We start from the raw sequence: 15,355 nt of genomic DNA, 5'->3' as shown, positions 1-15,355 counted from the left end.
TGTCTCATATACTTTGGATATGTTGTCAGGAGGGATCAGTCCCTGGAGAAGGACATCATGCTTGGTAAAGTAGAGGGTCAGCAAAAAAGAGGAAGACCTCAGTGACATGGACTGACATAGTGGCTGCAACAATGGCTTAAGCATAACGATTGTGAGGATGGTGCAGGACCGGGCAATGTTTCGTTCTGTTGTATACCGGGTCACTATGAGTCGGAAACAACTTGATGGCACCTAACAACAACACTAATATCAGAAAAAAAAAAATAGACTTTGAGTAAAAAACTGTTATAAGAGACAAAGAAAGACATTATATAATAATAAAAAGGTCAACTCATCAAGAAGGTATAACAATTTAAATATATATGCATCTAACAACAGAGCCTCAAAATAGATGAATAATACACAATTATATATAAATGTATATTCTACATTTGTAGTACTATATAAAATTTAGATTTAGAGAGGACCCCAAAAATATGCTTCTGAGGTGGAGAACCTTATTGTGCCAGGGATTCAGGCATTGTTTGTAATCAATTCAAGAACAGGTAAGGAGACTGGGAGCCTTGTAGATGAACAGTAGTATTATTATCTAGATGCAGTGATGGTAGGTTTGAGCAACACACCATAATCAGTCCTCTCTTCTCTGTTCTTTCACTCTTAGCAATTTGGGACAAGTTGGGGACTGGCTGATGTCCTCTCTGATGTGTTGGAATTCATCCTGCTTTATGATCTGGCCTACTGCAGGACCACATATTGCACACAGTCACAGAGCAATTGACAGCATCCCGGCCGTTTCTTACAGATCCAATATCCTGTGTCTAGGTTGTATTTCAGGCCGACTTTTAGTGAAGTGGATCAATGCTCGAAGCACATAATGTAACATGATTCTTCAAGAGTTTGATTAATTGTGTCACAGTCACAGCCTCAGTTCAGGTTCAACCTTTTAAAAGTTTTATTATTGTATAAAGTGATCAATCAGGAGGAACAGAAAGACAAATGCTCAACTTTGGCCATATCTTCCCCTCTTCTTTGTCAGCAAGTGTTTCTTTACTGGTCACTGCAGCCAGATCACCATGGAGAAATGGGTTAATGCAGATCCATGGTGGAGTAAAATCTGGGGAAAGAAGAAGGCAATCAGGTGCTCTAAGTGGGAGGTAGGCTACTTCAGTGCTGATCTAACTTGGCTGCACATAGGAATCGCTGGGAGAACTTTAAAAAGTATGAAGTCCTGCACCCCACTCACAGAGATTTCGATGCCATTGGTCTGGGATGTGGCCTGGGCATGCCTCAGGGATTCTAATGTGTATTCCAGGGTGAGAACCCATCAGAGGTGGTCAGAGCAGCTATTGGTAAAACTATCAGGTGTGGGAAGTTTATTTTGGGGGCCCCCAACTTCTGTTTTCTCTGTCTCTTGTCTACAGGACCTTCTCCTAGATCCCAATCTACTGGAGCTTGCTCTCAAGGTAATCCCTAGCAAGATATTAGTTGACAAGAACTTAAGGTTTTAACCATCCCAGAAGCTGTTGTTGTTAGGTACCGTCGAGTCGGTTCTGACTCATAGCGACACTACATACAGCAGAATAAACCACTGCCTGGTCCTGTGCCATCCTCACAATTGTTGCTATGTTTGAGCCCACTGTTGCAGCCACTGTGTCAATCTATCTTGCTCAGGGTCTTTCTCTTTTTCACTGACCCTGTATCAAACACGATGTCCTTCTTTGAGGACTGGTCCCTCCTGATTACATGTCCAAAGTCCATGGGATGAACTCTCGCTATCCTGGCTTCTAAGAAGTATTCTGGCTGTACTTCTTCAAAGACAGATTTGTTTGTTCTTTTGGCAGTCCATGATATATTCAATATTCTTCACCAACACTATAATTCAAAGGCATCAACTCTTCTTTGGTCTTCCTTATTCATTGTCCAGAAGTACCTGCATTTTAATATGGCATTCTTAAAGCTGAAAAGACCTAGAGTAATCCAGCTATAACAGAGGTTTTGGCTGAGATGCATTTGGATGATTGGCTTTCCAGTCATCACCACTGTAGTAACAGTCAACTCTTTTTATGTGTCAAACAGTCCTGTGAGATAGGTATGCTTACAGGAGGAAACTGAGGCACAAAAGTGTTGAGTGACATACCCAAGGTCATACAGCTAATAAGCGGTAGAGCCAGGACTTGAACCCTGGAAGTCTGACTCCAGATACAATGCTCTTAACCGCTCACCTCTCATATTACTTCAGCAGTCCCTATGAGGTGAGAATTGTGCCTGAAGGTTAGTTTTGTTTCTCCAGTAGTAGCTGCTGGGAAACTTCCCTGTTATTTTTCTCTTTTAAAGTGCCTGAGGCAATGCCCCGTGTGAGAGATTGTTTTATTTTTCCCAAATATCACCTCTCCCTGTGAGAGGATTATACTTCTCTTGACTCGTCAGGTTTGGCCATCTGACTTGCTTTGGCCAATAACATGTGAGTGTGATGGATGCTACTTCTGAGCAGAAGTTTTGAAAGCCATTGTGTGGCTTCTCTTCTCCTGTCTAGCATGAAAATAATATGAAGCCAGGGAGGAGTGGCTCTGTTTGCCCAAGTCTCAGCATACAGAAAATGGAGGAAAGATGCAACCAACCTGTGAGTGAAAAATATATCTTTGTTGTAAGTCACTGAGACTTTGAGGATTGTCTGCTATTGCAGCATTACTTAGTAAAGGCTAACTGATACACTCTCTGAATGTCAACATTTTTAATAAGAAATGCCAGGGTACCATAGGAATATCCTTAAATGACTAGTAAACATAGATACATAGATGGTTTCATCTAAGCACTCTTGCAAATAGGCTGAATACACGTTTCCACCTTCTACAAACACTTTCTATGCATCTATCCATTCCTATCTCAGAAGGCTAAGAGACCGTAAGCATTTGCTTAGCTCAGTACACCCAGAGTTCATTCACCAGCCCCAATACTCACAAAGCCTAAACAAAGAGAATCAGAAAGAATGGAGCAAAATAAAAGTTATTTTAGGCTCCAGGACATTGATTGAATGGGAGAGAAAAATACATATTTCCCTTTACAGATGGGAATTAGTATAAAGACTTGAGACTTTCCCATTATATAAAGACAGTGAAATAACTCTTTAATGTAAATTATCCATCTCATGTTTTAGAACCTATTGCGATTTTTCATTCCCAACTGTTTACTTCTCCTTCTTAGAGGTTGCAAACTTATGACCCATGGGCTGATTATGGCAGTTGGAGTCTTCTGTTTAGTCTGTATGCTGTGTGGATGTTTGAATCAAATTGATTGCCAACATTTAAAATCTGAGATATCTCACATGGAACATCAATATTTTCAGCTTATCTTGATAAATTGAAATTCTGGATATATTGGGCCAGGGAACCAACAGCTGGAGTTGAGTAGCAGCTGCCCCTAGGCTGCTGCATGTGTTTTCCAAAGTCCCCACCTCTCCCTATTGCCTTCCACCAGTCCCACTTCACTTATTTATATTCTTTGCTCAGCCCATGAGCTATCTGAGTTTGCCACCATGGGGATCAACTAACTAACTAACTACTTCCTCTTTTTCTTTTTGGTCTTATTTCTTCCACAGTCAGGACAAAGATCTCTGGGAGCTCATTCTTTGACACCCTGAGAACCACTCTCTGCCTTGCTCTTAGGACCTGGAGTGATCTGAATAATACAGTTCACCTCTCTGGGTCCCAAAGAGAGTCACCCTAAACTCTTTAAGACAATTCTCAGGGTGGAGGGAATAGATGCTTCCTTTTGGGAATTCTGACTATGTTTTTTCGTTGGATTCTATACTTACTGTTTTCATACTAGTGTGGCTAGAAGGTCTTTGGAGCAGCATAAACCTCCAGCCCACTAGATAATTCTGTTGCTTAACAAACCATAACAGCTCTGATTACATGGAGAATACTAGCAGTAAATGGTTTGAAAATGATTTTACTGTTTTCTGTTATGGAAACTCACATGTGGGAAAATTATGGAGTTGTTTTTGAAATTTCTTTTGCCTTCCAAATGTAAAATCACTAGACTTTGATATTTTAGCAATTCTATATTTTACACTATCAGAGCTAATGAGACCTGAATTTGCTTTATAGATACTAAACTGGAGAAAGGCCATCCAAAGTCAACTGGATGAAGTATATAGTAGGTTGGAATTTCCCAGCCTCTAGCATGCCCCCCTCTTATCTTCTTTGCCAAATTAGTTGATAGACTGACCTCTTACTGACTAAAATTTCACCAGGCTCAGGGATTGTAATCCTAAAACAAGGGCTGTGCAGATTGCAATATGAAGTGTGGTTGTCAACACATACAATGGAGTTCCCGAACTCAGTAATGAAATCATTCTGAGACTTCTCAGGCCAGCATTCAGCTGGCTGCAGTGTTCTCCTGCTTGCCTTCTAAGGAAATTAAGAATGGACATCTTATTTTGTTTCCGTTTTAGTTTATTTGAAGGTTTTATGATGTCTTGGTTGGGTGACTTGTAGGATTTCCAAATAAACACACTGCTTTTTAAAATGGCAAGTTGTTTTTATTTATTTCTTTTGGGTGCACTGTGACCGCTGAGTATATTAGGAAGCTTTAAATTATAATTAAAATAATAACTATGGTCCTAAAAAAATAATAGATGTTGAATTATAAAAATGCCAAATTAGGATGTCCAGAAAATCTGTTTGAAGGAAACCAGAGTGAGCACGGAATTTAAAAAAAAAAAAAAAAAAAAAAGCTATCTTTGTGACAATGTAACCAAAGGGAACTTCTCTCTAATGGCAACCTTGCTATTATTTTTTGGTTTGTTTTGCCTTCCTACAAGGCTACTCAAATTTTTGCTTTTAGTATTTGCTACACTTGGGGTGTGTGTGTCGGGGGTGGTGGTGGATATTTGATTCTTTAGTTGACCTTGTTACCGTTTTACAGACAGTAGAAAACAATGAAACCTGCTTGTCATCTGAGAGGATCCCTGTGTTTCAGTGATTCCTTCAACGCCCCCAGAGAACGAAAATTTCTCAAGTCCACAGACACAAGCAATTGAGGCTGACGACTGCTTCCCTGGATGCCAAATCCTCAGAGTGCTTTTGAGTTCCCCTAAGAAGTACATCTGCATTCCTCCATCTGTCATCTTAGTTCATCTTCCTCTCCCAACTGTTCTTAAATTAAATGACTAAATCTAATGGGAGATTTTCTCATGAAAGCTTCTAAGAGTTTGTCCAAAGGCAAATTAAAACACTGCAGTGTAATCACCCAACTCGACTCACTGCTTGGCTGGCTCCAGTGCCTACTTTTACTCAAAGAAGTTAATCAACTTTTGGGCCTCCCATTCGGAGGAAATCAACCAGGAAGAAAACCCAACAGAAGATGGAATCCACTGGCTGCTGGTTAAAGATTCAGGGATGAAGTATGGCTCCATTGGCTGCAGAGTGAGCTGCACAGCGTGCAATGGCTCCACAGGCCAGGACAAGAGGAATGACAGGTGGAGAGTAAAAGAAAACAAGCATCTAGTTCTAGTAACGCATGTCATGATGCTTAATCTCAGGGATGTGAAAATTCACCTTCTCTCACTGTTAGCTCCCCATAGATTAAGGAGTAAGGGCTCCTGCGATCGTCACAGGTCACCAGGGTTGGTGGGATGGTTCAGTTTGGCTAGTCATTGTCCTTTTATTCCGTTACTACTCCATGTGAATCTCTTAAAGTTTGGTTGAAGGGGACAACTTCGCCAGCAATTCCACTTGGAAGAATTTATCTTAAGGAGACAACTGGTAAGATTCACAAAGCACAAAGATGCTTATCAGAGCACTGTTTATAATAACATTACTACTCACTGGTAGGGGATTAGTTAAATAAATGATGGTATATCCAGACACTGGAATGCAATGAAGCCATTAAAAAGGACTACGTAAATCTACAAATTCACTGACATGGTATGTTGTGGATAGCATGAATAATATGATACTGCTTACGTAAAATAACACACATAAATAAATACATTTATACAAATATATATATATGACATCTGATAAGATATAGTTGAGGTTAAAGTGTTTGCATAGGTGGGTGGGTGGTGGAATTTGGGGTGATTTTAATTTTCTTTGTGCTTCTAAAAATTGCTTACATTTTTCAAGATATTATATATTATGTTTTTAACAAGAAAAAAGCCTAAAGTTAGGTTCATTTTTGAAAGAAAAAACAAAGACAGCAACCTTGGTTAATAGTACATGAATAGTTGTGCTGATCTGCCAGAGTCTCCGAACTCAAAAAAGACCTAAGGATCCGAATCTTGGGGAAAAATGTTGTCTGGGTCGTGACAGTAGTAAGAATTGGTTGCCTTCATGATGCTTCAACTCTTTATTCCCAAACAATTGTAGTCTAATTTGATAATCATTTCCACTGGACCTTTATGCTCCCCACCTAAGATCAATGCTTTTAGTCATCCTCATATCATCTTTGTAAAGCAGAAGCAGGCAGGGAATATGAAGAAAAGTTTCTTTATCTGGGGAGCTGAGACATCAGGGGGCCATGGGATTCAAGTGAAACCATGGTGGTGTGAGACCAGTGTGCTGGTCCCCAACCTCTCCCGCCAGTGCTTCTTCCACTAAACCATATTGCTTCACTTTTAGAAATAAGATAGAAAAGGATTGAAATAATCTTTTTAATGGCTCAGGAAATGGAATTGAAACACTCTGACACTTTGTGCCTTGGGACGCTCAAGAGTTGACTCATAATCTGGCTATGATGAAAGGGCCAATAAAGAGAATCGTTTTTGGACTTAAAGATAGCCATCAGTGGTCACGATTCATCCTGATGCTGCTGAGAAGTCTGCAGATTGGGATAACAGTCTCAGTTCTACAAGTTACTGTTGAAAACAAAGGCAAGTAATAACCTAACTGGGTCTCAACATTTTTATACAGAAAATGAACAAGGAAAGCAACACCTGCCTTACCCGCCTGAAGGATCATTTGGAGGATCAAGTGGTATAACAGATATGAAAACCCTTATCTTTTTGCCTTCTCCCTGACCTTCTCAAGAAGGGTTGGTTGCTCTCACCCCATACCACATTCCTGTAATATACTACCACTTATGCTCTAAATTTTGATGTTTCTGCCTCCCCAGTGAGACTAAATAAAGAATAAAGTCAAGAACAATTCTGATTCAGTACAATGACATTGCCAGGACCTAGCACATCACTCAGCACACGATATTTTCAATAAATGCTTGTTGACTAGGTAAATGGCTAAAATGTTCAAAGTGTTTCATGAGTGTGAAGCATTAGAAATTATGAATTTCTAAGTACTAGGAAAATTTGTAGAACTGTGTCTGGCTACAACATACAACTTACTATCCATTAACAAAAACAACACACTTTCTAAAATTATTAGAGCACACAGAATAGCATAATAATTGCTAACATCTGAGTGGTCACTTTTTGCGAGGCACTGTGCTACTAAGCCCTTTACATGAATTTTCTCATTTAATTCTACCAGCCACCCTTTGAGGTAGGTACCTTTATCATCCCAGTTTTCCAGTGTGTTTCTAAAGCTCAGCAAGTAGTTTTCCCAGGTCACAGAGAGCCAATACTCTCGACCACTTTCCACATTATGTGTCTGGAGCACATCTGAACCAAAGAACAGGCTTGTTTACTACATGCTCATTTTCATCATAATTTGAGATTTATATAGAGTTAACTTCTTCCAAACACTCTTTCAGCCAGCTCATATTCAGAAGGTAAAATTGAACGAGGCCACGATGAAGGCACTGATGAACTGCTTTCTGCCACCTGGCCCTCTGACAACACCAGTTCACCTTTGGAACATTAGCTCAAATGTGGTCCTTCCCTTTGTTTCTTAAATGTTCCCATTTTCTTTTACTTCCCTCTCAGTTTCCTCTTAACCAGCTGAGTGACAGAAACTCAATGCTGACCACTTCATTAGCGGATGACCTTGTCCCTCTGGCCTTCTGCCCTGCTAGCTCTCCTGGGCAGGTTGACTTACGTCATAAGTCCTTGTTAAAGGTCAGGACCTTCGAGCCATCAGTGCTAGGCATGTTGTTTTAATATATATCTAGAGAAATCAGGCCTGTCGGATCACATTAGGCCCTATTTATGGACTGCACGCCAATACTTGCGGTGGAGATGAACTGTTACCTTTGAAATACAATCATGGCTAGTTACCAGTGAGTACAGAGGGGAGATTATATTCCATCAGTGAGGCCCTTGTAATCTATTTCTCCCCTCATTGGCAGGGCGGCCCCTCTTCCTGTACAGGGAAAATCCTCATAAACAGTAGCCTTGTAAAGGAGTGAGCTAAGAGACACAGTGTCTTTCTAAAACCAGATGTGTTAATGAATCCATGAGGGTGGGTGTGGTGTGTGCTAAGTCAGTACCACAAAGCCCATGGTAAATTGGAACATTGCTCCGCTAGTTGCTGGTATGGTAGTAAAATGATAAAGCTGATAGCTACCATTTGTTGAGTGATTACCCTGTGGCAGGTACAATACTAAGCTTTTTTTTTTTTTTTTTTTTTAAATGCATTAGCCTGTTTGATCCTCGTAATATCCCTGTGAGGTAGATACTATCAGACCCATTTTGTGGATAGAGAAATCGAGGTTCAGAAAGGTCCAGTGACTTGCCCAAACTCACAAATAAATTAAGTGGTGGAAGTGGGACTGACTCCAAAACTGCTGCTAACTACCAGGCTACCAGGATTCTATCAAATACTGTTTGGTTTCTTTTTTAGGGTGGGATTTCAGGCAGTGTCTAAAGAGAAGTTTTGTAATTCCTCTTCTAGCGAGGAGCCCCAAGCATCTTACTTGACCCAACAGAAGATTTGTTTAAAAACTGGGTCTGGGAATAAGCCAACCCTTTCCTTTCTTCTCCAAGATTGGTTTTAAGCTCATTCCTACATCCCATGGGAGTCTGGCTGGACAGATCCCTTGATGGAGGTTAGAAATAGCCCTCATAGCCTATTTTTAAGGAAACTGTGATGCCAGAAAATGAGGCGGGAACGGACACTGAGAAGAGAACATACCAGGCTAGAGAATAAGGCAAACTTGGAAATGCCCAGGGAAGATAAATGCTGTTGTCCTGCAGCAAACCCACTTTTCTAAGTAGAGTAATATGGCCTGAAAAACGCACACAGAAAAGCCCGTTGCCTCTTCCCTGAAACCTTAAGGCATAATACAGAGGTGTCTAGTAACACTGCAATTTCCTTTGACCTGTTTGGCTTTGTTTGGCTTTCTTGTCTGGCTGGTTAGTCTTTTTGATTGCATTAACTCACCTGGTATAACATTTTCTTTCACTGAGAAACAAGAAGGCTAGAACTCACCTCTCTGATTCCGGTAAAGCTGGACGCCATCCAGTCACACTGGGCTAGACTTCTGGAGGCTGTAAATTATGCTTTCTGAGCTAAAAAAGAAAAGAAAGGACAAAAACATTGTCGGGGAGATGATCGGCAAACCTTTGTAGGACAAGTGGTTAATAAGCACGACGACCCTTCCATCCTCTCCACTATTTTTCCCAGATAAGTTTTGGACCCGGCGGAAGGGTTTATTAAGGTCATTACCATGTAGGCCAGTGTCACAAGCAAACAACAGAGCTACCTGTATTCACTATGTTGATGATTTCATAGAAAAGCACATTCTCCTTTAGCTGAAAAGGGAGTCTTTAAAAATGCAACTCGGGGTGGCCAACCTCAAGATGGCAGCTGATGGTAATTAGAAATTCTAAAACTCTCTAAGATAAACTAAAGAAATATTGGTGGAGGGATCAGGACAAGACTGAGAAAAACTGAAAGTGAAATCTTGTGCTGATTTAAAGTGACTGTAGCTCCTGCATTCCTTCCCAGCCACGGTATTTCTGCCTAGCCATCCCAGGGAAAGGATTTAAATGGTGTTAACTACTGAACACTTGCCTTCCTTTCCATTCCTCTTTCCCTGGGTAGCTGCGGTGAGTTGGCTGCCGAGATGTAGCCCTGAACCTATCCATCAAGTCTGAGGAAGAGAGAGTTAGAAAGGCAAACATTATCTGGGATCAATATCTTTACAAATCCAAAGGAAACCCCAGCTCCCGAAGGGTTAAGCCAGGGAAGGAAAGCCATCAGGCTGTTTAGTGAGCTAATGTTTTTATTGATGGGGGAGGCCCATAAGTCCCTAACAGGAAAAGTGGGGAAAGTGGCAGATTGTTTGGCTGGGGAGAAAGGAGAAGGGAAAGAACGTTATACTCCATGATCTCTACTCCTCCCTGCATTCAACCCCCTGAAATCCATACAAGGTGGGAGACGTTCCATAATCTTGAATAATATTCAACCCAAGGTATTCTCCTCTCTCCTATCCCCCCTCCCGAAGAGCAATCCACATCTCCCCCTAACAACTTTGCTATAATGCACATCTCAGGCTAATGCCTGTACTGAAGAGCACATGTTAATTTAACAACTGTGTTATAAAGCACATCTCAAGCTACCATTCCTAGTATGATCCATATTTCAACCTAACTACCCTGGCATAACACTTCAATCTAATTCCCCCACTGTAAAGTACATTGCAATCTAACACCCTCATATAATGTACATCTCAGTCCATTATTTTGTATTTTGTAAGCCATATTTTGATATGTCTTTTCCATTAGGCAGCAGAACTGTCTGGAGACAACGGCTATCCCTGTGGTGAAAGCTTCCATAGTTCTTACATTGTCCCCTGGTGACAGGCTGCTGATGGAAATGCTTCTGAACTTTCACCTTTGCCATCTTGGGTTCAACTCGGGCTTGTTTCTGTACTTCAAACCTTAAGCCTCCTGTTGGGACCAGGGGTGGCCAGAGAGCCCTGCTCTGTCGTTCACAGAACGTTTGGTCCTGATGGACCTTCTCTCATGCTAACCAGCAGGGTGGGTCACCTCAAATGATCAGAGTCTACCTCAGGAGAAGGCTGTCTAAGGTCAATGTCAGGGTCAGGGGTCAGGGTGTAGCTGCTGGCTAATAGAGTGTAAGCTAACACTGTTGTCAAATTGCTAGGCTAAAAGACAATGCCTGCCTCCTGCTGATGACTTTACCCTGGGGGAGGGGGCTATTGGCTTTATTGGAAACCTGCCAGCCTTGGAGGTGATGGAAGTGGTTGATCACAGTTAAAGACTGTTTGCTTCTTGATAGAAAGTCAGTTCTGTGGTTGGTCACCAACGGAAAGGCCTGCCGAGCTGCTTATTGATGACGGAGTTTTCCACATGCGATGGATTTCTCTTCCATTTCACAGGCAGCTGGGTCACTCTTCCGTTGTGGAGGCAGACTGCGGTGGTTCTCAGACATGGATTTTTCTGGAGCCAAGAGCCACTAGAGGCAGTGCTGTTACTGACTTCTGGGATGGCACCAATTTCCAATTTTCAGCTGAATGGCAATGATTTGTTCGTGAAAGAAACCAACCAAGAATGAATTGAAAATAGATATAAGAGGTCCTTCTTTACGTGTCCTCAAGTCCAAGGCATTTGGGTGAACATAAGAGAAGACAACAAATGCGTTCTTGGAATAGTAACCTAGCCATCAACATTCCAGACTGAGATTTTCAACCTATCCTGTGCAGGATGAAGAAATCATCTTTCTTTATCTACTGGTGGGAGATAAGCAGCCTCGTGGTGCCATTAAATAAACCTGAAGAAAAGGAGGTTACTGAAGACTTAGAATTTCAGTTTCCCAACATAGTATGAATTTGAGAGAGACAAGTACAGGAGGTGGAAAAAAAGCATAGAGATAAGAAATGATCTTTATAAAAGACATGTGGGTCATGGAGGATCACCAGCAAAATACAAGCCCCCAGTGCAATCTGCTAAGAAAGACAATAAAGGACTAGAAAGCATAAATGGGAGAACAGCTTGTTGAAATTGCAAGGTTATTCTCCTCCTGTGTTACGCCTTGGGAAAACCCATACTGAAATGGTAGCACTAGTCTTTAAGTCTCTAACTTAATAGAGATAGTGAAGCATCTGGGGGAGCAAAGTGAGGTTATAAAGTCAACTTGAATTTTTTTCTTCTAGAGAAGAAAGACTGAGGGTAACTTGTCAATGACCTTCTACTATATTACATGACAGGACAAACAAAGTGGCTTTAAGCCATGTCAGTATGGTGTGATGGTGTATGTTGAGACTTTGGCTTAGCTGTAGCTCCTCTTTATGTGACCTGGGACATGTTGATTCACCTCTTTAAACCTAAGTTTCCTTCTCTGTTAAAAGAGAGCCTGCCTTTCACCCTACACTGTTACAAAAACCAAAAAAACTAAACCCACTGCTGTCAAGTCGAGTCTCACTCATAGCAATCCTATAGGACAGGGTACAACTGCCCCATAGGGTTTCCAAGGAGTGCCTGGTGGATTTGAACTGCGGACTTTTTTGTTAGCAGCTGAACTCTTAACCACTATGCCACCAGAGTTTCCTACACTGTTACAATGGGGATTAAATCAGATGTAGAACTTTTAGTAGAGTACCTGGCACAAAGTCCACATTCATACATATTAGTTTCCTTTTCTCTGAAAACGTGACATGGACTTTCTGACGACAGGCATCGGTAAACCTCGGATGATATACCTTCTTTCTGTGAGCAAGCAAGACAACTACCTATCTGGAAAGCTTAGGCAAACTCCGTTTGACCACAGGGAGATAATCTAGACTAGAGGTCAGCAAATCAGGGCCCACAGGCCAACTCTGGCCGACAGCTTATTTTTGTAAATGAAGTTTTATTAGAACACAGCCATCATTCATTTAAATAATGCTCATTTTGCATTACAATAGCAGAGACTACGTGCAACAGACTATATGGCCAACAAGGCCAGTATTTATTACCTGGTCCTTTAAAGAAAACATTTGTCAACACCTGACCTATACTAATGGGATGGTCTTTCCCTGTTTTGTTAAAAATAAAGTCGGATGTGGAAATCCAATACACAAAGCAGGTCCAAGCAACAGATAGTTTCCCAGGGGAACTGGACTCATCCCCGTTTGGCACAAATACTTAATTGTTGGTAGAACTTCCAAAGCAACTTCTATGGTTTCATGGAGCAGTTTGAAAACTATGGATTGGATAATCTCTGGATATTTCTTCAAGATCGAGTCTCTGTGACCTCTAAAAGATTAGAGAATGGCATAGTGAATCTGCCCATGCTTCGCAAATCCTAGGCTTTTTCACTACTAACTGTGATGTTGGGCAGGTTACTTAGCTTCTCTGTGCGCCCATTTCCTCATTTAAAAAATGGGGATAATAGTATCTGCGTCATAATTTGTTGTAAAGATTAAATAAGATATGTTAAGCACTTGAAATAAGGCCTGACTCATAGCCAGTGCTCAGTAAATGTTAGCTGATGTTGTAATTACTGTTAAGATTTTGGGCCTTCATCTGTGCTGTGAATATCATCTGCACATTGTACTAAACATTTCTAACAACACTTTCTGCTTATTAGTGAATTAATTCAGTGGGTCACTCACTCAACACTTATTTGTCTGCCAAAGTAATCAGTAAGTGATCTGAAGCCCCATTCGATATCACCTGCACATCAAGTCTCCTCTTGCTCCGTCATTTTCGGCAGTTTCCATTGGTGTTTATTGCTCCACACTTTACCTGGAGTTTCGGAGTGACGCTACTGCTCAAAACAACTTCCTACGACTCCATCTCCAACTGCTCCACAATGAATGTCTCAACCAGCAGTTTGGTTTCAATGCCTACAAAGTAATTAGACCTCAAAGCCTGTGTACCAGGATTTTATCTTGTCAGTGAATGTGAAAGAAACAATAATTATTATTTAATATTTACTGAGTGTCTTCACCGTGATATGTAGATTTATGGATGTAACCTGCCACGCTGTTGATGATGACAGCAGGAACATAGCCAAGTGTGTCTTAGGGAAGTAGTCGGACCATTCTAGGGGCCCAAAATGGGGGGGTCCATGTTCTCAAATGCTGCCACTTGGCATGCTGCTCTTAGGTTCCTAAGCTGTTATCCCTAAGAGTATTTTCTACAGTTTGATTCCAAAATGGTAGATTTCAAAGGCGAAGTACAATGACTTCTTGTACCAAGCAGAGCTGTTTGGGGAATTATGTTTTCCACCATTGTCAAGAGAATAATTGAGTGGACACAACCACAAATGCCACTGGATGAAGGCTTGGGGCCACTCTGACTTCATCCTTCCACCCTAGAGACTAATTCAGGTCATTCAGACCAATGTGCAGAGCTGCCGGTCAGAGTGTCAAGAGGTTAATATTATCTACTGGCTGCTAAGAATGTCCTCTGTGCAACCGGGGGCCCGTATGGCACAACGGTCTATTGTGTGAGTTTTGAAGTAAGAGAGTCCTGGGTTGAAGTCCTATCCCTGCCCCTAACCAGTAAGTCTCAGTTTCCTCATTGATAAATGCAAATGACAATAACTACTTCACAAGTTTTGTGGATCAAATAAAATTAACACACAGTAACACAGTAGAGATGGCACGGGACCCAGCAGTGTTTTGTTCTGTTTTATACAGGGTCGCTGAGTCGGAACTGACTCGACAGTCCCTACCAACAAGAACAACAAATGGTCACTGCTATAATTATTGTTAAGCTTACCATATAGAAGAGAAATAGGATCCCTGGCTCCTGTTTGGGGGCAGCTGACAGAATGACGTGGTAAAAATGTAAAATCACATGAAATAAAATTTTAAAACATTTACACATCTGCATCCAAATAGATTTGGAACATGATCTGCTCTCATAAATAGATGGTAAACTCCTGGATGACAGAGACTGTGTGCATGCATCTTTGTATCCCCAGAACTTTTCTAGAAAGGAACCTTGCACATTTCAACACTCAGTGTCTGTTGAATTGAACTGAATTGGATTTCTTCATAAATTCAGTAGAATTCTACAAAAAATAATCATTAGAACTAAAGGGTGCACAGATGGGAGATACGAATGCCAACCCATTGCTAAATACTGAAATCAGCGTCACAAAAAAGAAAAGAACAAAACAGAGACTCTTAAAAAGAATGAGCAAATACAATGGAATATTATTTGGCAATAAAAAAATGAAGTACTACATGCTACAACATGGATGAACCTCGAAAACATTAGGCTAAGAAAGAAGCCAGTCACAAAAGACTATGTAGTGTATGATTCCATTTATATGAAATGTCCCGAGTAGGCAAACCTATAGAGACAGAAAGTAGATTAGTGGGTGCTTAAGGCTAACAGTAGGGGAGAGGAGGAGTGACTGCCAGTGGGTACGGGGTTTCTTTCTGGGGCAATGAAAATGTTTTAAAATAGATGGTGGTGAAGGTCGCACAACTCTGTGAATAACTAAAACTCATTGAATTGTACACTGTCATTGGATGAATTGAATGATATGTGAATTAT

General features: G+C 41.0%; 1 long non-coding RNA gene across 1 annotated transcript in view; it reads right to left on the bottom strand.

Annotated features, from left to right (window-relative positions):
• The window catches only part of LOC111821953 (uncharacterized), a 571,437-nt gene that overhangs the window by 38,170 nt on the left and 517,912 nt on the right, over positions 1-15,355 (bottom strand). The window contains exon 4 of the long non-coding RNA XR_002825257.1: positions 9,327-9,406. This is a non-coding gene — a long non-coding RNA (uncharacterized LOC111821953). The remainder of the gene's footprint in view (positions 1-9,326; positions 9,407-15,355) is intronic.

The sequence above is a fragment of the Trichechus manatus genome, unplaced genomic scaffold (assembly GCF_000243295.1).
Source record: "Trichechus manatus latirostris isolate Lorelei unplaced genomic scaffold, TriManLat1.0 scaffold00116, whole genome shotgun sequence".
In the NCBI taxonomy this organism is placed as follows: Eukaryota; Metazoa; Chordata; class Mammalia; order Sirenia; family Trichechidae; genus Trichechus; species Trichechus manatus.
The sequence above is the reverse complement of the archived record's forward strand: the minus strand, read 5'-3'. Positions and strand labels throughout refer to the sequence as shown.